Below are 23,905 nucleotides of genomic sequence, written 5' to 3' on the forward strand. Positions count from 1 at the left end.
GTTCTTAGGTGTCATTGATTGCAATTTTAAAATAGGTTGGGTAGGATTTAAAAATGTGTGTGTTTGATATGAAAAGTTTCCCTAGAAAAGGTCTAGCAAAAAACTGAAATCAATACTGCAATGCTACATTATCCAGGAGTTTGAAATCGAGAGGTTGGATATCTGCGTTAAGCTTTTTCTCCTAGCCAGGAACTTAGGAGGTACCTTAAAAATAGCAGATCTGTTCTGTGGTAAAAGGCACACTTCTAATGAATAGCAGAAAAGCAAATACAACACCTTTTCCTCTTTGTAATAAACCATTTTGTTTTTTTCTATAGATTGCGTGTGGCGTTTGAGGCAGAGCGAGCAAGCCTGCCAATATTTGGAGCTAATGCTTCAGCACCTTTCATTTTTCACTCTGAGCAGGAAACCTCTTCTTAAACTTGTTCATTTTACAGAGGGAAAATCGAAGCCCCGTGGCATGTTGTCAGAGCTGCTTTATTGTCATCATTTACAAAGGTCACTGGAATTAATTGACTTCTTACGTTACATATTGTGAAGTGACTCATTTTTTGACACATTTATGGGAAAGTGGCAGGATCTTAGTGGCTGGTTATTGTCTCCTGATTTTGGCTCATATCATCAACTAGAAAACCAATAGTAACTCTGAAATTGTAGTTGTTGAAAAAATAACATGCAGTTGGAAAGAAGCAGGGTCCGTTAACTCTTTGGTTAGTTGAACTAAAGGGAGGGAGGCGAGAACTCCAGAAGATGAACTATAAATACTTGGTTTGTTTTATTGTCTTTACAGGACCCATTAAAGGAGGTAGGGAATGTTTCCATGAACATCCTCAGTTGATGTTGTCTGTCTGAAAGCGTATTCTAAGTAGCTGGCTTCCTTTTACACGACTGGAAGTATAAATTAACCCACACTGTATTCCATGAATCACCGCTGCATGGATGCTCGGAGTTTACTGAGAGTAATTTTGTCTCAAAGGCATTGCTTCTGAAACTAAAGAGGATAAATGTAGGATATGAGCATTATTTACAGTGCCAGGGCACACTATTTTCTAGATAGATCTTTCTAATCTTTACTTCTTCCTTTTTTATTTTCACATTATCCCCTTTTCACTAAATGAGGAAGGTTCTACTCATCCTCCTAGCCTGCTTTCACAAAAATTAGAGGCACGGAAACAAGGACATATTGTTATAAATGAATAAATTAGAGGCAAATTAAGCCATCTAGCTCAATAACAGCAAAGGGAATATAGTAGTTGATTTGAACAAACAAGCCTCTTAAATAGGAAATGTACTTTAAAGCTATCCTGCTGTGATCCTGTTAATTACCACAGAAGATTGGAACTCTTCTGGTTCATGGGATCCTTTTACCTAGCGTGTGTCAATTCCAGCTGCATTAGCCATCAGACATTTGCACTGTCCTTTCAAACCAGTGAGGGGATGTTATTAAAGGATACTCATTTACCCCAATCCGTAAGATGTAGCCTGGCAGAAATTCAATAACTGTTTGTGATATGCTCATTCCACTGCTCTGCTTAGTGGTTTTAGCTCTTGACATGCAGCAGCATTTGCCTTAATTTCCAGCAGTAGATGAAAGGGAGAAAAATGCCCCATTTGGGGGTTGGTTTCAAAACAGAGAATGATGTGTGACCTGCTTTTCATTGCAAATAATGTGAAGCAAAGGAAAATTCCCGCGCCCTCTCTCCCTGTCTCCTTCTCTCCTCTGGTCTTCTCTCCCACTGTCCCCTTCTCTTCTCTCTTGGTCTCTCTCCTTTCTCTCCGCCCCCCCCCCAGCACTGCTTTTTCTCTCCCACTCACATCCTCTGATGGGCGTTCAAGCTAGTAAAATTCATGTTGGAGAATCCCACAAACACAGCTAGACATGCACAGAGCCAGAGGGCTTTTGCATTTGAATTTCCTCTCAAAAGTAAAATGGAAAGAAAAGGCGTTCAGAATGCAGACAAGAAGAGAACATCAAAGGAGAATTTCAGTGTTCAAACAAACAAACAAACAAACAAAAAAACCCAGCAAGCATCAGCTAAACAAGAAATAGAGCATATTTAAATAGAAATGTGTATTTCAAACTTACCCAGCAAAAGCGTTTCTGTGCTACACAACCTTCCTGTCCCCGTGTGCTGGACTCCTCAGTTCCTTAGTTGCGATAATCACATGGTTGTGTTCTTGCCCGCGTATAAAGAGGTGCATACGTGTGTGTACTAAAGTATACACTAACGTGTACTATAGATACGCACACATGCCAGCAATCTTATCTCGGTATTTTAAATTACAAACGGAGGCAGGAGGCTGCAGCTGGGATTCCTTCTTTTTCCCGGAACTCTTTCTCTTAGTCCGCAGGCAGGCAGGCTGAGGCTCTCAATCCAGTGAAGAGAGATCCCGAGAGCTGGCTTTATTTCTCCTGGTTTCCATGGTGGTTAGTGGTGCATCGTTCACCCGATCAGTTGTCACACTGACATGGTGCTGCCTGCTCAGCGGTCATTAATAACCGAACACCCTCCACTCCCCAGAGAGGAGCCAATCGCTTCGGACTGCCAAGATGTAGCACTCGCAGCTGCTCCCGTCTGGTTGGCTGAAACAACCTGTCTGTTCTATGACACTGCTGCTTAGGATACAAATAAATGAAACAGGCTCGCATATTTTCCTGGGTATCATTCCCTCCCTCCCTCTCTCCCTCCCTCTCTCCCTCCCTCCCTCTCTCCCTCCCTCCCCTCCTTCCTTCCTTCCCTCCTTCCTCCCTCTCTTCCTCCTTTCCTCGCTCCCTTTCTCCTTTCCCCGCTCCCTTTCTCCTTTCCCTCCTTCCTTTCTTTCTTCCTTCCTCCCACCCTCCCTCCTCCCCTTCCTTCCTCCCTCCTTCCCTTCCTGCCTCCCAGTCAAAAACTGGGAATTTTTGACCAGGTTTCCCCTGTTTAGGTTGTCAGTCATTCAGGGAAACTATGTTTTCTCTCTGAAAATAGCAGGACACATTACTAATAAAGATTTCTCTAATATTAAAAACTCCTGGGAGAGATGCAGAGCCTCCAACTTGCTCTCTCTGAGCTTCACCCATGGCAGTATTATTTAAAAAGTGTGGCTAGAAACTGTTTGAGTGGCATTTGGTTTTCTGTAGGTCCTACTTCATATAGCATATGTGCTTGCTGTTCAGTAACACTTTGTTTTTAAAGCAATGATATTTATTACCTGCACTGACCAATTTTTTAAAATAAAGCACATATTTGCTTCTCTATCACTTACAACATTGGCCTATGAGGGGGTATTTTTTAAAAATACTATTTCCAGTTACATTCACTCACTTGTCCTTATGTGGTGAAATTAATTTGCCAGCCACATGTGAACAGGTGCGTATGTCAAGGTGTTTGTGTGGGTGTCTGTGTGCGTGGTATGTTTGGGGTGTATGTTGTACTACTTTGGGGGAGCATTTCAGAAGAAATAAAATTAAATCCTCAAGAAAATGATTTCTCTTTATTCTTAGACCTATTTATTCTGAATTTATATTTACCAGAAGAATATACTGTATACACCACATATGTAAAGCACTTAACTGAACTAGCAGAAATTTAGAAAAGAAACACAGAAAAGCATAGCAGTGTATGAGTAAATACACAGCAATTTAAGAAATGCATGTTTTAAAATCTTAATTAGTATACTAGAGAAGCATCTTGTTAAAAAGAATGGAACATGAGGATTAATTTATCAACAGGTCAAAAACAGGTTAGATTCCTGACTCCAGCCCTAGTTTTGGGAGACTACCCTCTAGTGGAGTAAAAAGAGATGACATTTTCATGTTAGTGGATTTACTTGGGGAGGGGAGGAAAAAAAAAAAAAAAAAAAAAAAAAAAAGCTTCGCACCTAATTGCTCCTTAAGTATTTATTGAAACGTCATAGACCAATAGTTTACAATTATTATAATCATAATACCAGCTTTTGTTTCTAACTGCTAAATATTTTCACTCTGTGGTTTTCTTTAAAATATTTCCAAATGCTTTATTTTTTCCCTCTAAAATTTTATTCAAATGATTCCTAACCTTTTGAATAAAAATGTTTCAGTTTATCACTTAACCTCATAATACTTATTTCAGAGTGTTACTGTAAGACTCTCTTCTTTACTAGACACTCTAGTGCTTAATCTGTAAATGTTAGGGACTTAGGGTCCTGCGTTGGGGATGTTGTGATGCGCTGTGTCTACATATAATTTAATGTGCTCGTGATAAAAATCATCATGCTTATTACTCTTCCCCCAATTTTACTCTCTCCAGCTCCATTTGCTTGCATATTCCACATAATTTCACCATTTGCAGATTTTTATTTCCAAATACGGAAGAATTATGTTAAAACTGCGATAATTATTTGAAAAAGGAATTTATTTGGAAAACCAGTTTGTACCATTGGTTCCTGAAGCATTTCATTTTGGTTGATTGGTATTGACTGTATAATTAACAAATCCAGTAATCCTACCCCTTATAATGTACTCCCATAATGGAAGTAAGTGATGATAATCAAACAGCCATATAATTAAACTACTTTCTTGATTTTATAAATGAAACTAACAATAATAGCTAATATTTTAAAAATTCAGTCCTTTTCAGAAACCAAAGAAAAATCTAAGTTTAAATCTAATGAGAGAGGAATATTTTAATGCTACCTTATGCTGTACCATAGGAAGTTATTTTAATTTCCTTTGATTACCTTCTTTTTTTGCAGATGGGAGATGAGATGGTTTTTCTTCTAATTGCCCATTTGGTGTAGGCCCATGATAAATTCAAAAGGTTTCATGCTCATTTTTATAATTTCAATATATAACATGGGACATTAGAAATGAGATTTCAGTGTGAGAGAGAAAATAACCTGGCTTTGGATGAAAAGAGTGAGGGTTTTATTCTTTAGCTCTAGTTTCCTTTTTGCTGTAAGAACAGTAGCTGAGTAGAATTCACGTGTTTGAGGTGATTTTTAACTTTCCTGTCAGGTCAGTCATTTACTGGTAATGAAAAATAGCTCTCCAAAAAGATATGTTAAAAACTTATTTAGTTATTAATCTGTGTAATAAAGTACTAAATTTAAAGATGTTAAATTGTGACAGGATGAGATTTCAGGGCTTTTGAATTAGTATAATTGTGAATGATCATCAAATGAGAAACGTAAAAAATCTTAAAACTCTCTTGCCCTGAGTCCTAAAAGGTCAGGAGACTTGGTCAGTACACGTGGCTGGCCAGAGAGAGCCAGACTAGAACGCCACTAGGTCTTCCAAGATTTTTCCATGGTACCGCCTTCTCATTTACTGGATGATTGATAGATCTCTGTTTTTTCTTCTTTCCCTCTTTCCCTTTCTTTCTCCTTGCCTTTTTTTTGGTTGTTGTTGTTGTTATTGTTCAAGTTTTTTTCTTTAGAATCGCCTGTAAATACATTGTATCACATGGATGTGTACATTGGCTACCTAGTAGTTAAATATCTGCAGGGTTTCCTGAATGAGTACTCACTTGTAATGAAAATGTATTGAAATGATTTTTAAATATAAAGGAATAATTACAGACCTTAAGTTATGTTGAAAGGGTTTTGCCTTGATCATCAAATAAGAAAATATAGGGGTGTGATAAATATGCTTTTGTTGCTTTGATGGTTGTAGTTAAGTTACTCGTTTGTGAAGCTTTATTGCTGTTTCATGGAATCCTGGGTCGTGTTTGCCTGTGTGCTTTTGTGTTAGAGAAGTATTCTGGGTAGGGGAACAGAGTGCAGATCCTGAGGACAGACAGTCAGGGTTTGGATGCTGGACTTGCCACTTCCTAGCTTTATGATCCTGAGCAAGAACTTAGCATCTCTGCATCTCTGTTTCCTCCTAGAATTGTTTTGAGAATTAAAGTGGTTAATACATGTAAGAACTTACACAAGTACTTGGAGCATAGTAAGTGTGAATGGATGTTTGGATAGCAAAGTCATCATCATCATCATCATCATCACCATCATCATTATTATCATCATCACCATCATCACCATTATCATCATCATTATCATTATCATTATCATCATCATCATCATCATTATCATCATCATCATCGTCATCACCATCATCATTATCATCATCATCCCCATCATCACCATTATCATCATCATTATCATTATCATTATCATTATCACCATCATCATCATCATTATCATCATCATCATCACTTTTTCCAAATTTCTCCTTCCTTAGGAGTCCTTTTCTACCTTCCACGCTAAGTCCCTGCCTCTCACTTGTCTACCTGCTCCTAAAAAAGTTCAGTTCAAAAGCTGCTTCCCTGGTGGAATCTTCTCTGACCCTCTGACAAGATAAGAGCTCTCATTTGATCTAGAATAGCATTCTTCATCCTTCCTATCACTTACCGCTTGTTTACACATTGTAGCTGTTTCTGCAATTTGACCCATTTCCCTAAATGCACCTGTGGCAAATGGAAGTTCCCAGGCTACAGGTCGAATTGGAGCTATAGCTGCCAGCTTACACCACAGCCACAACAACACAGGATTGGAGCCGTGTCTGCCACCTACAGCACAGCTCATGGCAATTCCGGTTCCTTAACACACTGAGTGAGGCCAGGGATCAAACCTGCGTCCTCATGGATCCTAGTAGGGTTCCTTAACCACAGAGGGAACTCCCCATTTCCCTTTTTAATTTATGAGGTTCTCCTGGAGGGGCGGGGGGTCTGTTTCTTTTTTATCTTTAATATCCATAGCATATAAAAACATGGAGAAAACATTTGTTGAGTACTGCGTACGTTTTAAAAGTTATTTAATCTTCACAACATCTTAATAAGAGATATTTTTATCCCTGTTTCACAGCGTAGAAACATTGGCTCAGAGAAGTTAGGTTAGTTGCCCCCAATGTCCCAAAACTATTAAATAATGGGGCTAAAATGTGAACTGGGTTTGGTCTGCCTGTAGAGCCAAGGCTCTTTTTACTGCACAGGGCACTCAGTATTCATTTGTAAAATAAATGACTGCTTGATTGATGACTGAGCCAGCCAATTCCATGTAGTCAGCAACAAGGGATGCTAAAAATAAAAATACTATTTTTAAAAAGGAATTAATTTATGCACTAGACAGTAGATGTTTTTATACAATTAGAGTTGTTCAGCGTTAATGACAGAATTTTTATTGCAGACAGGATTTGAGAGATAGAGCGCTGAAGAAATGCAGCGCCTGGGTGGGAAAGAGGAGTGGGTACGTTAATACCCGAATGGCCACTGATGAGGAGGGGCTGACATTGTGCTGAGATCTTCTGAGGCTTTGTCCTCCCTGTCTGATTCTGAGAACAGATTAACTCTTAATTAAGTTAGAAACAGGATGTAAGGTGAGGGACCTTGGCTGTTTGTTAGAAGGTTGAACTAAAGCAGACTGGATTAGAGTTCTCATTTTCTTTTTCAAGAGAGTTTTGGGAAGTAGGCTTGAAAAAAAAAATTGGTCCTCATTTAACCGTAGGTCTTGCTTTTTAATAAGGAAGGAAATTCACAACCAAGAAGGAGGAATTTGTCAGAAATCAAAGAGATACATCTCTGTCTGTCTCCTCCCCAGATTCCTCTCTCCTCCCTTCTCCTCCTCCTTGTCTCTCATCTTGGCTTTTCTTTGCCCATCTCTTCATTGTCCCCTTTCAGAGAATTGACCTTTCCTTTTTTTCTAGCCATGTAAAAAACAGTGAAATAGTAAAATACATTTATACAAATACGTAATAGGTAAATAGGTTAGTAGATAGATAAGTAGTTTGTATGTTGCATAGAAACAACTGAAAAGAAATCTGTCAAAAAAATATTCTCAACTATTGGCAGTAGTGATCTTTGATGGGATAAGAGGTGTTTTTGTTTGTTTGTTTGTTTTTCAGAAAGTGCTGACCCGTATATGATATCATCTTTGAAAAAGTTGAAGTACAGTTGATTATATTGTTGTATTAGTTTCAGGTATACAGCGAAGTGATTCAGTTGTGCGTGTGTGTGTATTTTTCAGATTATTTTCTATTATAGTTTATCACAGGATGTTGAATATAGTTCCCTGATGTTTTGCGCTAGGACCATGTTGTTTATTATTTTATATACAGTAGTGTGTATCTATTAATCTCAAATTCCTAATTTTTCCTCCACATGCCTTTTCCCTTTGGTAACCATAAGTTAGTTTTCTATGTCTGTGAGTCTATTTCTGTTTTGTAATTAGTTAATTTATATCATTGTTTTTTTAGATTCCACATTTAAATGACATCATATGATATTTGTCTTTGACCTCTCTTAGTATGATAATCTCTAGGTCCATCCATGTTGCTGCAAATGGCATTGTTTCATTCTTTTTATGGCTGAGTAATATTCCATTGTATGTGTGTGTGTATATGTGTGTGTATATGAATATATGTACATACACACATACACACATGCATACACGCACATCTTTTTTTTAATTTTATTTTTTTGCATTACTCAATGAATGTATTACATTTATAGTTGGACAATGATATAGCATTTCAATCCCAAACCCCTAGCATCCTCCTACCCCCCAACCTGTCTCCTTTGGAAACCATAAGTTTTTCAAGGTCTGTGAGTCAGTATCTGTTCTGTAAAGAAGTTCATTGTGTCCTTTTTTCAGATTCCACATGTAAGTGATAATATTTGATGTTGGTGTCTCATTGTCTGACTAACTTCACTTAGCATGATAATTTCTAGGTCCATCCATGTTGCTAAAAATTCTACTCTTTCATTCCTTTTAATGGCTGAGTAATATTCCATTGTGTATATGTACCACATCTTCTATATCCACTTCTCTGTTGGTGGACATTTAGGTTGCTTCCATGTGTTGGCTATTGGCAACAGTGCTGTTATGAACATTGGGGTGCACGTGTCGTTTTCAATTAGGGTTTTCATCTTTTCCAGATACATGACGAGGAGCAGGCTTCCTGGATCATATGATAGTTCTATTTTTAGTTTTTTAAGAAATCTCCATACTGTTCTCCATAGTGGCTACACCAGTTTACATTCCCACCAACAGTATAGGAAGGTTTCCACATGATAATAGATGGTTTTTATTTTCTTTTTATACTTTTTAAACTTTTTATAGTCAATATGTATTATTTTTATATTCAGAAATAATAGCTATTTTTTAAAATATGAAGTTCTTTAGGGGTAAAATTTTACTTCTATATCTAGAGCTGTTTTGTTTAGTAAAATATCTAACCCTCTTGAACTAGTATTCAGTTCTAGTTATAATATAGTCATTAAAATAGCAACACAAGAACAATAAGAGGGAACCCAGCTGAGCATGTTTTGGGACTTGATAGTGTAGCTTTTTCTATCTCGGTGCAGAAAGAATTCAGCAAGAAGCACAGTGACAGGTAAGGAGTTTACTAGTATAGGACGCTTGTGAGAGATACAAGTGGGCAGGCAGGGACGTGCTGCCCTGAGAACTTAGTGGGTTACAGTTTTACAATCAAAGGAAAAGTGGGGAGTTGGAGAAGACCACCTTCTTCCTCATTCTTGAGTAGAGGTCAGACTTCCATCATCAGCTCTACCCCATGTCTGGCAGCAGAGTTTTCTCGTCCTTATGTGGTCAAACTGAGACCGTCATAGCACAATGGAAATGAACAAAAAGATGATAACATACACTATAATATGGCAAGTCATCTCACATTTCAGCATCATGTCACCTTTCCCTATGTTTTTGTTTTCAGTGTGGACAGAGAAGCACGTCCTAGGAATTGTTAACTTACTGACCTCAGTGGGCAGGTTGTGTGTCGCAAGACATGTTTCCTTGAAAACTCCACCTTGTCCTTCTTTACTTTATCCCATCTTCTTGTCTTACTTTATCCCATCTTCCTGCTTGGAAAAACAGTCACAGTGCTGGTAAATGACTTAAGCTTAAGAACAAGACCTAAAGGCTTAAGTGACTTAAGCTTAAGAACTGTTATGTGCCTAGAGGTCAGAGTAAGAGCTTAACCCTTTACCACCTAAGTAGCTTTTTAAATAGTAAAAGAACTTATATAATAGTAAACAAACCCTGTATCATCCACCCATAGCCACTCCTCACTTGCTCTCATCTAAAGAGCACAATAAAAGCAGTGTGGTTTCTTGAGGCAGTGCTCTTGGTCCCTGAGACCTTGAGTCCCCGGCTCCCACCTTTACTTAAATGTCTTGTTTTACGTTAACTTTTTTTCCTTAAGTTCCACAGCACCTGTTCTTCAGCCCCATCCTGCTGAGCTGGCCCCGGCAGTTGTGGGTCTCATTTCACCATTGCTTTATTGTTTGGGGGCATACCTCATGCTTCTGTTGCATGATTTTGTTGCTAAGCAAGCCTGCTTTCTTGAGTGATCACGACTTTGCAGGGTTCTCCCATACTTTTTTTACTTACAATCTCCTAGTGGGATTAACTATTTAATCACCTACTCAGGCCCTTTACTCTTTCCCTTTCATCAGCAGACAACATTTATTGAGTTCTTGTCTTGTGCCAAGTTGTCTGTTAAGAGTTTCTCATGAACTCTCTCACTCCATCCCCCCTACTAGAATACTAGGTAACTGTTAGTCACATTTTAAAGATCAGAAAACTGAGGGCGGTGTGTGTGCAAAAACTCGCATAGTTTCTCATTGGTAGGGTCAGCAAGCAAACCGAAGGCTGTGTCTGACTCTAAAGCCGACACCTGTAACTACCAAGCTACACTCACTCTGATGTTTCTCGAATCCCTGCCTAGTCATTCTTTCTATTCCCACTTCACATGCTATCCCTCAGCTATATCAAATGCCTTATCATTTACTGAACGTACCTTGTGTGTTGGAGTCTTAGCAGTGATTTCTTACTATTTCTGTAAGGCTTCTGCTCAAAAATCCCATCTTTTAAGACGCCCCCCCCCAATCTCAATGAGAGTATTTTCTTATTTTACCCCAATTTAAATGTACTTTTTATTATTGTATTTCTCATATTCCAATACCTATTATCTTTTATGGTTTATTTGTGCCTAAAGAGTAAGCAAGTTGAAGGCAGAAAACTTGTCCTATTTGCTTTGTATATTCAATAGTGCATTTTACATATTAAAAGGTCAGTGTTTGATTAATTAAACCTCACTAAGTGACTGAAGGTATAATTTACTACTCTCGCTTGTGTGCTGGTTTTCTTCCAAGCATTTGAGTAAAGTGAGAGAATTCTTTGGTTAATAAAAAACCTGTGCCTCCAGGGGGTAGATTTTGTCAGATCAGTGAGTTCATTTACACATGAGGTCATTCATAAGAGAGAGATTATTTATGGGAGAATAGATATGGCCGCTCTTGACATGGCTGCTTTTTTTTTTTTTTCTTTCTTTCTTTTTTGCTGGCTATTTCCTCTTTTGATCTTCTTTGATTAGTACATAGTAAATGTAGTTGAGTTCATATAAGTACTAAGATTGATATAAGTTCTGGGCAGAGATTAAACTCCAAGAACCAAATGGCAGTTTAGTTCATATGAATTCTAGGCAGAAATTATGAACCAAGGAGTTCCCGTTGTGGCGCAGTGGTTAACGAATCCGACTAGGAACCATGAGGTTGAGGGTTCGGTCCCTGCCCTTGCTCAGTGGGTTAACGATCTGGCGTTGCTGTGGCTCTGGCGTAGGCCGGTGGCTACAGCTCCAATTCAACCCCTAGCCTGGGAACCTCCATATGCTGTGGGAGCAGCCCAAGAAATAGCAACAACAACAACAACAACAACAACAATAACAACAACAACAACAAAAGACAAAAACAAATAAACAAAAAAAAATTATGAACCAAGATGGAAAGAAATAGCACCTGTACAATATTCTTAGGCAAAGTCTGTTGGGATCTTCTTGCTCTTACAGGAGTTCTTTTGTAAGGTGGGCTAATGAATAGTATCAGTTTATATCTAAGCAGGAGTTAAAGACAGCGATTTCTGAGCAATAAAAAACAAACTTTTTTGTCAGTGACGTTTTTTAGGCATCTATGTATATTGCATTATAGAAGTTAAAGAGTTATCTGAATTTTCATGAATATTTTATGTTGCTTTTGCTTGACTTCTACTTGATGGGAAAACAAAGGTGATGGTTAGCATTCTCATCTGGTTCTCTTACTTCATCGATGGAAAGTATACGAGACCCAGAGCTTAAGTTCCCTGTGACTTAATGATTGTTCACAGAGTTATTCCTTTTAGTACAAGTAAGATGCTTTCAAGAATGAAAGCCACTTACTTCAATTAGCAAGGATGGTAGAATAGATGGGAGATTCCTGTAGTTATTGCCTCTACTGAGGCCACTGCTGAATTTTCAGCTTTAAATCTTTTTTCAACTGTATCTTATAATCCTCCTGCATTCTACTAGGATTCTTTGGGGTGGGGAGGTTATACTCTAATCTTTGGTTTTAACGAAATTTGTAGAAATGAGTTGATACGATCATCAGGTAGCGTAGTTCTGGGCACATACTAAGCACTCAGTACATAGGTATTTTTGACAGTTACTGCTTCAATTATTAGCCCTCTTTTTTTTTTTTTTTTTTTTCTTTTTAGGGCCACACCCATAGCATATGGAGGTTCCCAGACTAGGCGTTGAATCAGAGCTATAGCTGTTGGTCTACACCACAGCTACAACAACTTGGGATCCGAGCTGAGTCTGCAACGTGTGCCACAGCTCAGGCAATGCAGGATCCTTAACCCACTGAGTGAGGCCAGGGATTGAACCTACGTCCTCATGGATGCTAGTCAGATTTGTTTCAACTGGGCCGTGATAGGAACTCCAACACTCTGTGTATTTTACTCAGGTCTGACTCTCCTTGGATTCAGCCTGTTCATCAGTTGATTTCTGATTCAGGAGCTGGGAGGGGTGAAAGAAGTTCTGGGTTGTACAAGGAGTATGCAAATAAAACCATATGCAGGTGGATAAATGTTCAGACTTTGCTAGATGGAATTTGAGTTTTATCTCTCAGTGGTACTTATTGACCTCTGGGTGTAGATAGAGCATTCTTCAAGGAATCACTAGAAGGGAGTAACAAATTTTCCCTTTGAAGTAGCTGTTCATACTAATCATATGTATTAAGCAGAATACCTTTGGCTTCCAGGAAAACAAACACCGTTGAAACTAGTAAAAGGTAAAAGGTCAGGTTATGGCAAGAGTAGTAGTCTTATATGCAATAATAATATGAGCAGGGGGAAAACCGTATCTCAGAGACAAACTTACCATGGACTCACATATGCCAGGAAGTTCCTTTTCTATTCTCCTTTGTCTGCTTTTCTTGGAGTGTGGGGTTTATTCTCTTTTACTGCTGACTGGTTTTCTTTACCTGTCCAACAGCATGGCCACCACCAAGAGCACTCAAATTCTTCCCCTCATAATTTTACCTCCAGAAAGAGACTATCCTGACCCCTTTGTTACAATTTGAAAAAATCGGAAGGAAGCCCTATCAGAGCCATATGCTCATTTCTAGATAAAACACTCTTCTGTCATCCCTGCTCAAATTAAGGGGTAGGGGACTGGGAGAAGTTGCCCAGGAAAGGAAGGTGTCCACCAGGTACTCAGTAAGGACTTAATAATGCCAGATACCATCCATCGAGTGCTAGGTTCCAGACACTGAGCTAAATAAGCACTTTGCTTACAGCATCTCTTTAATGTCTTAGAGTTCACTTGTAAGCAGATTTCCTCCTCTTGCGGATAAAGAGGAAGCAGTTACTTCACTCCCCCTGGTAACACGGCTTGTGAATGGCTGAGCCAGGGTTGCAGTCCACATCAGTCTGACTCTGAAGCTTGAGTTTTGAACCCCTCACTGTGCTAAGTGTAGCATGGTTATCAAGTGAGACTTAGAGCTGTGTGTGCACACACCACTCCAAGGAGCACACACTTAATGTTTCTCCACCGCACAGCAGTGCTTTACAGCCTGTCAGGCTGTGCATGCTGCCATCAGTAGCCATGGTGCCAGTGGTGAAGGACCTGCTGACGGCCATGTGTCCTGTCTGGACGTGTAGGGAGTCTGACAGGGTAAGCCCTGGAGCCCCTGCCTGGCCCGAACCGTGTCCTCCCTTCTGCCCTCGGAACTGTGAATAATCTTTAACCGAGCTCACAGCCTGTAACCCTCACCATCTGTTGGATTCTCGGTCAAGTCGCTCCCTGAGATTTGACCTTGTTTGGTCCTTTCGGATATCTGTGGGTATTTGAGGCAGGACTCTTCCCACCTTGCCCCTCATTCCACGTGGTTTTCTTGTCACAGATGCCAAGGCCTCTGGCACCCTCTCACATACCATCATCTGGCTGCTCTGCTTCATTCTACACAAATCCTCCCAATTCCTTCCACCTTTCCTACTTTTCATTTATAAGCGGATTTCCCCTCCTTTGAGCTATAAGCCAGACCTCCTCTCCTATTTCTTTCTTTAGCGGAAATCTAATTTCCTTTCAGGACTTGATTGTTTTTATAGCCTTCTCTGCTTGGAGAACAGTTTCTTTCCCACCTCTCAGGCTGAGTGTGTGTGTGTATGTATAAGTCTGTGTGTGTCTGTGTCTGTGCACACAGGTGCACACGCATGAGCATATTGATGGGGGATCATGTTTTGCCGCCTCCCCTGGCTTCCCAATTCCAATTTCAAGCCACTAATTATTAACTTTCTGTAAGGCACATACTACTCCTTACTGCCCAGTGGCTGTTAACTTACTCGCTTCTCAATAAAATCCAGTCCAGTCTTTTTTTTTTGTTTGTTTGTTTGGCTGCAGCCGTGGCATGCAGAAGTTCCTGGATTAGGGATTGAACCTGCGCCACAGCCACAGCAGTGACAAAACTGAATCCTTAACCACTAAGCCATCAGAGAACTGCAAGTCTTAACTTGATAGCTGGGAAATGATGTTCTTTTCCACCCAAACTGCTGCTAAAATCTTGGGAGATTTCAACTTTTAAGTAATAAACCAGTACAAAATTACGAAGTCTTCTTAAATGAAAATAACGTTCACTTTCACTTCATTTCAAAACCCCACTCCCCTGGATACTCCCTTGATGATGTTGGTAACTAGAATTATTCTACAGCGAAAAGCTTGAAAAGCTTGAACCGGAGTGTCCTGCTTTCTACCATAACTCTCTCTCTCTCTCTTTGAAGTGTGCGCCACCTGCATCTGCTTTTTGACACCACAGAGACCTCAGGCTGCCTGAGGCCAGTTCTCCCCTGATCATTCTCATCTCTTTCCCTCTCCTACCCACCATGGTTGATCATTTAAACCATTCAGTCGCTTTGGTTCTCTTGCTCTGATCTCCCATGCATCTGTCCAGTCAGCATCCCCCTGGCCAGTGCCAGGTCGTTCTCTGCTCTTATCTCCATGGGGCAAAGTGTTCCTGGAGGAAATCATAGAAAGTAGAGAGCATCCCGTTTCAGCTGGGTCTTCAGCAGTGCCCTTCCATCCTTGTCTTTGTCCTAAGTCAGCTCTTCTTCCCACTCTCTTCAGAGAGGATCCCAAACTTGAGCACTCTCTTCAACATCCCTTCTCCATCTCTGAATATTCTTAGGGATGTGCCATTGCTTTCAGCCTCACTGAACTCAGGCCTGTAGCTGTGAACTCCCTTCATTTCACAACCTCCCAATCTACTGATAACTCTTTTTTTTTTTTTTTGTCTTTTTCACAGCTGTACCCGCAGCATATGGAGGTTCCTAGGATAGGGGTCTAATCAGAGCTGTAGCTACTGGCCTACACCAGAGCCGCAGCAACTCAGGATCTGAGCCACGTCTTCAACCTACACCACAGCTCACAGCAACACCAGATCCTTAACCTACTGAGTGAGGCCAGGGATCGAACCCGCGACCTCATGGTTCCTAGTTGGGTTTGTTAACCACTGAGCCACAACAGGAACTCTGCAATCTACTGATGACTCTTTATCCATACTAATCTTTCTCTCTGTTATTTTAAAAGATGAGACTTTTTCTCTCTACATCCTTCTCTTTTTTCCTTCAAATTCATCTACTTCTTTGTTCTTAACGAATTTGTGTCTGGAAGGCTTAATCCCCATTCCACACTGCAATGGACATATTGCCACAGAATCCATAGACATACTTAATTCTTACTCATACTAAAATACACCATTCCTTTTTAACCTTTAATGCTACTCTATCATTCTGTGTCTGACCTCCTTATATAAAGTTTTCAAGAGAGCTATCAACATTTGGCAGTATCTCATCATTGCTTTCTACTTACTTTTCCAGCTCACTTTTTTCTGGCCATGCTGCCTTTGGAAATTTCCTTTTGGAACCTCATCAGTGCCCTTCCAGTTTGTTTCCTGCACATCAAAGCCTCCCAGTCATGCTCAGGCTTGTCCACACATTCATTCGGCTGTTGTCCTGGGCCCATCTACCTCTTAAATATTTATCCTTTCTTCTTTTGCCTACTGCTCTTCATATGCTCTCTTAGATAATACAATCTCTTCTGCTTATATATTCATTACTCTCTAAACTATATCACTGCTCTTGCAAATAAAATTCTCCCCCATTTCTATTTAGATAGGCTCCTCAGACTGTCTGATAAATGACTCTACTTGCATGAACCCCAGGCACCTCACACTCCCCATGTCTGAAACTGACCTCTTAAGTTTGTTTCTAAAGTGGCTTTTTTTCCTTTAAAAAATCAAAACAAAACAAAGCACTTATTTAGTTGTAGTAGCATCACCTGTTCTCCTGGAGACGCCTGAAGGAACCCAGGTTCTGTGGTCCTCCTTCTGTCTTAATGCAACTGGTCACTAAATCCTGCTCATTTCACTCAAATTTTCTTGAATCATGTTCTCTATCAGCTTGGCCTCTATCATCTCTTGCCTTGGTTGCTGCAGTTCCATACTTTCCTGCTTCCAGTCTCATTCCTTCTAGTTCATCCTCTGCAAAAACAAAAACAAACAAACAAAAACAACAAGAAAACAACACCCCCAAGCCCCAAAAAACCAAAAACCAAAACCCAATGTGTTTCCCATCACAAACATAAAACTATTCTAAGCTCCTTAACATCCAGGTCCTTCTGTAAGTTGAATCCAGACATTCCTTACTGGTTATTTTACTCCGGCCATGTACAATGTTTTGTGTTCCCCAAGCACCATGTTGGTTTTCCTCTCCTCTGTGTCTTTACTGACACTTGGTGTGCTGGCCCCCGTGCTGGCAGACAGGCAGGTATTTCCTTTAGCAAGACTGCCTCCCACTCTTCACCTTTAACACTCAGTTCAAAGATTCCTTCTTGGGAGAAATCTCTTCCCTGCCAAAAGAGGCTGGGTTTAGTACTCTGCCTCTGGGCCCACAGTACAAAATAATTGATCAGAATGTATTATTGAATAAATGGATGAATAAAATTTGAGTAGAGTTTTGATGGATAAGGAAGTAAAATTGCAAAATATTTAAGCACAGCAGCATTAAGCCTTTAAATCTATAACTGTTCTGATCTGGCATTGCTGTGACTGTGGTGTAGGCCAGCAGCGGCAGCTCAGATTCGACCCCTAGCCTGGGAAATTTTATATGCTGCTGGTGCAGCCCTAAAAAGACGACAAAAAAAATAAATAAATAAAAATAAAAAAATAAAAAAAATCTGTAACTGTGGCTGTGTAGACTTGTATAAATGAGACAGGATTATGCTTTGGTTCTTGTGTGAGACAATGAAGCCATATTCCGTGGCTAATTGGGTAAAATATCTACACTTGATTTCATAGAGAGTTGATGGGCAAATAGCAACCATGAGGAGGAATCCCTCACAATTTATGGGGGGGAAAAAGAGGAGCTTATGACTATCAATGATAGGGATGCAATATTCTCCTTAAAAACAAATTTAATATTGTTGTTGTTGTTCTGTTACTGTTGTTGGTTAGGGAAATACGAATGATTTTCCTTGAGCTGTCCACAAAACACAGTGGAATACACATCAGAATTTGAAAATACATTGCTCTACACCTGTGGAATTTATGTATGCTGAAACAATAAAATACCTAGAATAATAATAAATAGCATTTGTCGAGGGTTAACTACATGCAAGACATCAAAGTATGATTAACACCGAGTATGTTCAGTTTTCTTCTTATTTCTTCTTACTGTGAGAGCTTCAGGCATTTGCCCCTTTTTGCAGAAGAAGAAACTGAGGTTCAGAGAGGTTGGTTAACTTTTGCAATCTCAGAGGTACTGGGGAACCAGGACTGAAATACAGGTCACATTCCAAAGCCAACACTTTTAAAACTCTATTTTCTTCCCTCCAGCTATCTTCTGAGGTTCTCATTCTCCTTTTCTTTGCATGTTCTACACAAAAGCTTTTGATTCTTGTGTTTGCTGATTTGTAACCAGATTGATACGATGCATTCCTAGGAAAATGCTAATAATAATTTAGCTGTATTTCACTTTGCTCACTTCAAAATCTTTGACTACATTCTTGTCTTCCTAATTGGATGATTTTATCGTAGTGTGATATCAATAAACTATTATCCTCAAAGGCAAGCATTATATCAACTCAGACAATTTTTAAAAATTTTCGTGTTGGTTTTTACTATAAGATAGGGTCCGTACTTGACTGCCTCTTGGGTCAATACTTAAGATGAATGATGGCTGTCTTACTCTATTAGAGAAGCTGGCTTTTTTTCTAGTTGTTGTGTTGTCCTAAAAATGGATAAGTAAAGGGATAAATGGAAACACCTACGTAATACTTCACCATTGCTGTACTTAAAACTACTTTACTATTTTATGTTTAAAAATACCTTTGAAACTATAAACAGGCAAAATGCGTACCCTTTTCTAACAGAATTTCAAAGCTTTATCTAAGATGATTGTTATGCAGAAAACTGAAAAATCGGAAGCAGCAGACATGAGGCATAGACAGAAAAAGAATAAGACAAGCTTAGGCTTTTAAGGTAAGAACATGTTATAAAATATATTCAAATGAATGAACAACATGTGTCTCTTTTGTGAAATCCCTTATCTTTCTTTGCATTCCATAGCCATGTTGCAGAAAAGGAGTAAATTAACCCACACTAGTAAGAGGACTTCTTCCATCCTTAACCTTTTATAAAGGGTATGTTTTATTAGAAATGCAATGAATATTCAGTGTGTTGGCCATTTGAGACTTTGAGGGTGCTCCCCAGCTGTATAATGCTCACTGAGAGCCTATGTGTGGATGGCAGGGCGGGGAGAAGCCTGGCCAGAGGGGATGTGCCGAGCGCTTTCACATAGTTGCCATTACTAAGGAAACCACTCGTTTTGTCTGAACATGCTCTGAATAGATGTCTCATTTGAAGTCTAGTGCTCAAACCATGAGGATTGCATTATGGAGCCGAGAAAGAAATGAGGGGAACAAAAAATGCTTGAAAATGCCACCAAGCATTCACAAAGCGTCGTACTGTAACAACATTCCATGAGACAGAAGGTGCATTTATTTTTGCCGCATTCCAAGTTATTTTGGTGTTATAAAAGCAAATTCCTTTGCCTGCCCACGTAATCAAAATAAGCAAAGCAGATGTTCTTCTGACCTATTCTTAATTCCTTCTCTTGTTAGGGTCTCACTCAGAAGTGTGACATACCGCACAGGAAGGACAAAATATGGACTCCCATATTAATCTAGCTTTGCTGCGTTGAGCCTTGTGACTAAAAATAGTGCTGTCTCCGTGCCAATAAACAAACACATGTTCAGAGTCAGACCTCAGAATTTGCAGCCTCCAAACTGTCACGGTTGGATTCAGAATGGCTACTGCAAACTGGTGCTTGGTCGTCTTTAATGAGCCTCTACTTCAGATTGGGGGTGAGAAAACACTGCTTCTAGAAGCTGCTGCTTCCTTATCTAGCTTCCGCCAACCCACAGCAAAGAAAGTAGCTCCTGCAGCAAAATCAGATGATCTTTCTTCCTCCCCCTGGAAAGTAGGGTTCATGGGATTTTGATTACAATATAATCTTTATTAGTCCATTCCCCATTCTTTGAGAAGGGCAATTGACATCTTCTTAAATGTGCGTAAAGTGCTGTACGGACACTCTAATCAGAGGTCGCCACCTCTAAGCCCATAGAGAATGTCAAGAGCCACTACTGCAGGGAAGGGAGGCATTATTATCTTCAGTCGGAGTTACCATAATCCTTTCAGCAAACCAGAGGTGTATCAATACATCAGTTAACCCACAAATGCAGAAATTAATATCCATTTGTAGATTCCGTGCCATTTACTGTTTTGCTAATGCTCACAGCAGTAAGATAACTTATCTGCACGAGTGTCAGGGATTGAAGGGAGTCTTGGACTTCAAGCCCAGCACTTTAGCTCTGCCCTGTGGACAGAGTCCCCTGCAGTCTTTCCTTGGGACGCCGTGTTATAAAGAAGTGCTAACAAGTCTAAGACCTAGAAACAAGCATAGGAAGCAAGTGCAAGTTTAGTTCCTTCATACAAAGCCAATAGCATTGTCAGAAGGTCTTGTTTTTTTTCTAACTTCTCCTTTTCTCCCAGTTGTGCATGTTTAATAAACACTATTTCGGGTAGATGTCTTTTACAGATTTCTTGCCTGGCCAAGTCTAAGACATGCCAATCAACAAAGCTGTTTCCTGGAATTTAATTGTATCCCAACAGTACCCAAAGGGCTCTAGATTTGAAAGAAAGTTTATTCTTTTACCTAAGTACTTATCCTATCAATAATAAGTACCTAATAATAATAAGTAGCTAAGTACTTATCCTATCAATAATATCCTCACTAGTTGTGATTATGAGTCTTCAATTCATTTGGAAATGAACAGCCTGAAGCTACCAGCTGTTTTTTGTTTGTTTGTGTTTGTTTTGGCCTTTTGCCATTTCTAGGGCCGCTCCCATGGCATATGGAGGTTCCCAGGCTAGGGGTCGAGTCGGAGCTGTAGTTGCTGGCCTACACCAGAGCCATAGCAACGCGGGATCCAAGCCGCGTCTGCGACCTACACCACAGCTCACGCCATGCCAGATCCTTAACCCACTGAGCAAGGCCAGGGTTCGAACCTGAAACCTCATGGTTCCTAGTCAGATTCGCTAACCATTGCACCATGACAGGAATTCCTTGAAGTCTTTTTTTTTTTTTTTTTTTGCTACCAGCTCTTTTTGATCTGAGGTGCCTACGGAGTATTTACTCAGAGTGTATGTTTAGCACTTAAGCTGTCATGGTTGCTGACAAGAGAATTCTAATACTCAGACTTAGGAAGTTTGTCTTCCAAATGAGTATGCATTAGGTCCCTTATAGGTGATCCCCTCAAGGTTTGGCACAGATCAAGATGTATATATCTTGCTATTCTTGGTATCAGCAATTGCTATTTGCCAGTTGCTGAACTCTAGCACATAGCACGTGTTCAGTAGAGGAGACTGAACTGAATTGTTTGATGTGAGAAAAATACTGCAAACTCAGCATTTTTAAATGATTCTTCGCCTGGCCTAATTGAGTGTAAAATGATGGAAGCATCAAATATTTAACGTGATTTAATGTTTAGCTAATAAAGTCTAATTTTTCCATGGCCCTTCAATCACCTATAGCCCTTTTTGAAATGTTTTTATAGGTATATAAAAATGATGAAATTACACTGAAAGTATTGAATCACATCTGTCATACAGCCTTTGCTCTGTTTCAAGCCTACATGGTTATATTTGTATTTCATTCTCTTAATGGGAGAATTCTCAAAATGTCTGCAGGTACTGCGAGTCATCAGATATTCATTATAATTCCATTTCTGCCTGCAGCCATATATTTGCAGTCTGTTGTAACAGTCATTCATTTCAATTACCATCAAGCATCATTTTATTTGGAGAAGTAAATCCTGTTTAGAAGACTCGAATTTGTTAATAGACCAAAGAGATTATTATGTGAGCAATAGTGGAGAATTTACAGTTATTATCCAACTTAATAGTACATATCTATGACTTGGTGAAGTTAGAAGCTGGTTTTGTAATTTTTTGGAGATGTTATAGTCTTCCATATGCATATTCAACCATATACATTTCTAATCGTGAAATGTCTCATACATGGTTTAGGACTTTGTGTCAAGGTAGACCCAAGTCAAAACTTACCTTCCCAGGGCAGATACATTTTGAGGATGATTAAAATATAGTGAATTTAAATATAAGCAAATATCCGCTCATGCAGTATTATATTTAGAAAGTGAGTGTTTAGAAGTAATTATGGCCATATTTAACTTTGCGAAAGTTGTATTGATTCTTTAGTTTTTTTATTTCACTAAATAAATGTCCTTTTGTTTTTCAATTTTTTTTTTTTTTTTTTTTTGTCTTTTTGCTATTTCTTTGGGCCGCTCCTGCGGCATATGGAGGTTCCCAGGCTAGGGGTCTAATTGGAGCTGTAGCCACTGGCCTACACCAGAGCCACAGCAACGCGGATCTGAGCCGTGTCTGCAACCTACACCACAGCTCATGGCAATGCCGGATCGTTAACCCACTGAGCAAGGGCAGGGACTGAACCCGCAACCTCATGGTTCCTAGTTGGATTCGTTAACCACTGCGCCATGACGGGAACTCCTGTTTTTCAATTTTTTAATTAAAGAGTAGTTGATTTACAATATTATGCTAACATCTGCAGTTATAGCAAAGTGACTCAGTTATACTTAGCTATACATTCTTTTTTTAAATTCTTTTCCATAATAGTCTATCCCAGGAGATTGGGTGTAGTTCCCTGTGCTACACAGTACGACCTTGTTGTTTAATTAAATAAATGTCTGTTTAAGATTGCTTATTAACAAAATAGCCCAGATTTATTTTAGAAAATGTGCAAAATTCAGAAAGGCTCCAGAAGAGAAGAAAAAACATTTGTCCACCAAAGTAGGCATGGTAGATACTTTGGTATACTTTGTTTTGGTATGATTTTATTCTTAACAGAAGAGAAAATATTCCATTTTAAAACTATGTCATAAAAATAAAAGAATCTTTATTATTTTAAGTGCATATATTTAATACCAGATAGATTACCCATTCCCTAGGTACTGGATATTTGCTAATTTTTTTCATTGCTCTATTGTCAATAATATTGTGGTACGCATTGTAGGATAGGATTGGCGTAAGTATCTTTCTAGCCCAAAGGATTTGGGCATTTTGAGTCTCCTGGTATGTATTACAGCTGACTTTCCTAAAGTCAGTGTGTGAACCTCCTTCCCACCATGCCCTTGCCAGCATTCATTTATTTATTAGTTCATTCAGTATTCAGGAAGTATAGCGGAACACCAAGGAATCGTTCTGAGTGCTGGCAATATAAAGGTGAAAAGATAAAGTCACTGATTTCAGACATTTTATTTGTTGGGGAGATATAGGAGATGAATGATAAATAGGCAGTAATACATTTGCAAGTGTGTAATAAGGTGACTCTAGAGACTGGTATTTGAAAAAGTTAAAACAAAGTAATAGGATGGTGAATAACAAAGAGGAATCATTAACATCCAGTACTGATGTGGTTCCTTCTGAGAAGATAACATTTTTGCTTAGACTTGAATGTTGAAAGAAGAGTCAGTTCAGTTGTGATATTCTAGGCAGAATAACTGTGCATGCAAAAGTCCTGAGATGAAGATAGCATGTCCTTGGGAGAGAAGAAGACCAGTATGTCTAAGTATAACGAACAAAGAGGAAGTGATGGGACACAAGGCCTATAGTGACCTGAGCTGAGATTACCTATGGTCTTATAAGCCACTTGAAGGAATTGGCTTTTAATTGTAATGCGCAGCCATTAAATGGTTTTACGTAGGGTAGAGCTATTATTGGATTTGTTATTTTTTGTTCACTGTTTCAAAAAGCACAAGGGTACTGCATTGACAATTACTGAAAGGAAGATAGCGGTTAAGGGGAGAAACAGGCTAATGGCTCGACTCCTGAAGTGGCTGAATAGATGATGAGACACAGAAGCATTGCAGAGATATTTTAAATTTAGACATAAAAGAATTGCTAACTGGTTGTGTGTAAGAGGGATAGGAAAAGATGATTTAAGCAAGACTGCTACATTGCGGTGCACCTAT

General features: G+C 39.3%; 2 protein-coding genes across 5 annotated transcripts in view; one reads left to right on the forward strand and one right to left on the reverse strand.

The window, feature by feature from the left end:
• Positions 1-2,471, reverse strand: part of LRRN3 (leucine rich repeat neuronal 3) — a 39,735-nt gene extending 37,264 nt beyond the window's left edge. Inside the window, exon 1 of the mRNA XM_003134770.5 lies at positions 2,087-2,471. The gene's annotated coding sequence lies outside the window, so the exon portion shown is untranslated. The remainder of the gene's footprint in view (positions 1-2,086) is intronic.
• The window catches only part of IMMP2L (inner mitochondrial membrane peptidase subunit 2), a 989,629-nt gene that overhangs the window by 455,735 nt on the left and 509,989 nt on the right, over positions 1-23,905 (forward strand). The window lies entirely within an intron of this gene.

The sequence above is a fragment of the Sus scrofa genome, chromosome 18 (genome assembly GCF_054392235.1).
Source record: "Sus scrofa isolate SSC_HxYL_T2T_F1_AM1 chromosome 18, Sscrofa_HxYL_maternal_Yorkshire_Landrace_v2.0, whole genome shotgun sequence".
Lineage (NCBI taxonomy): Eukaryota > Metazoa > Chordata > Mammalia > Artiodactyla > Suidae > Sus > Sus scrofa.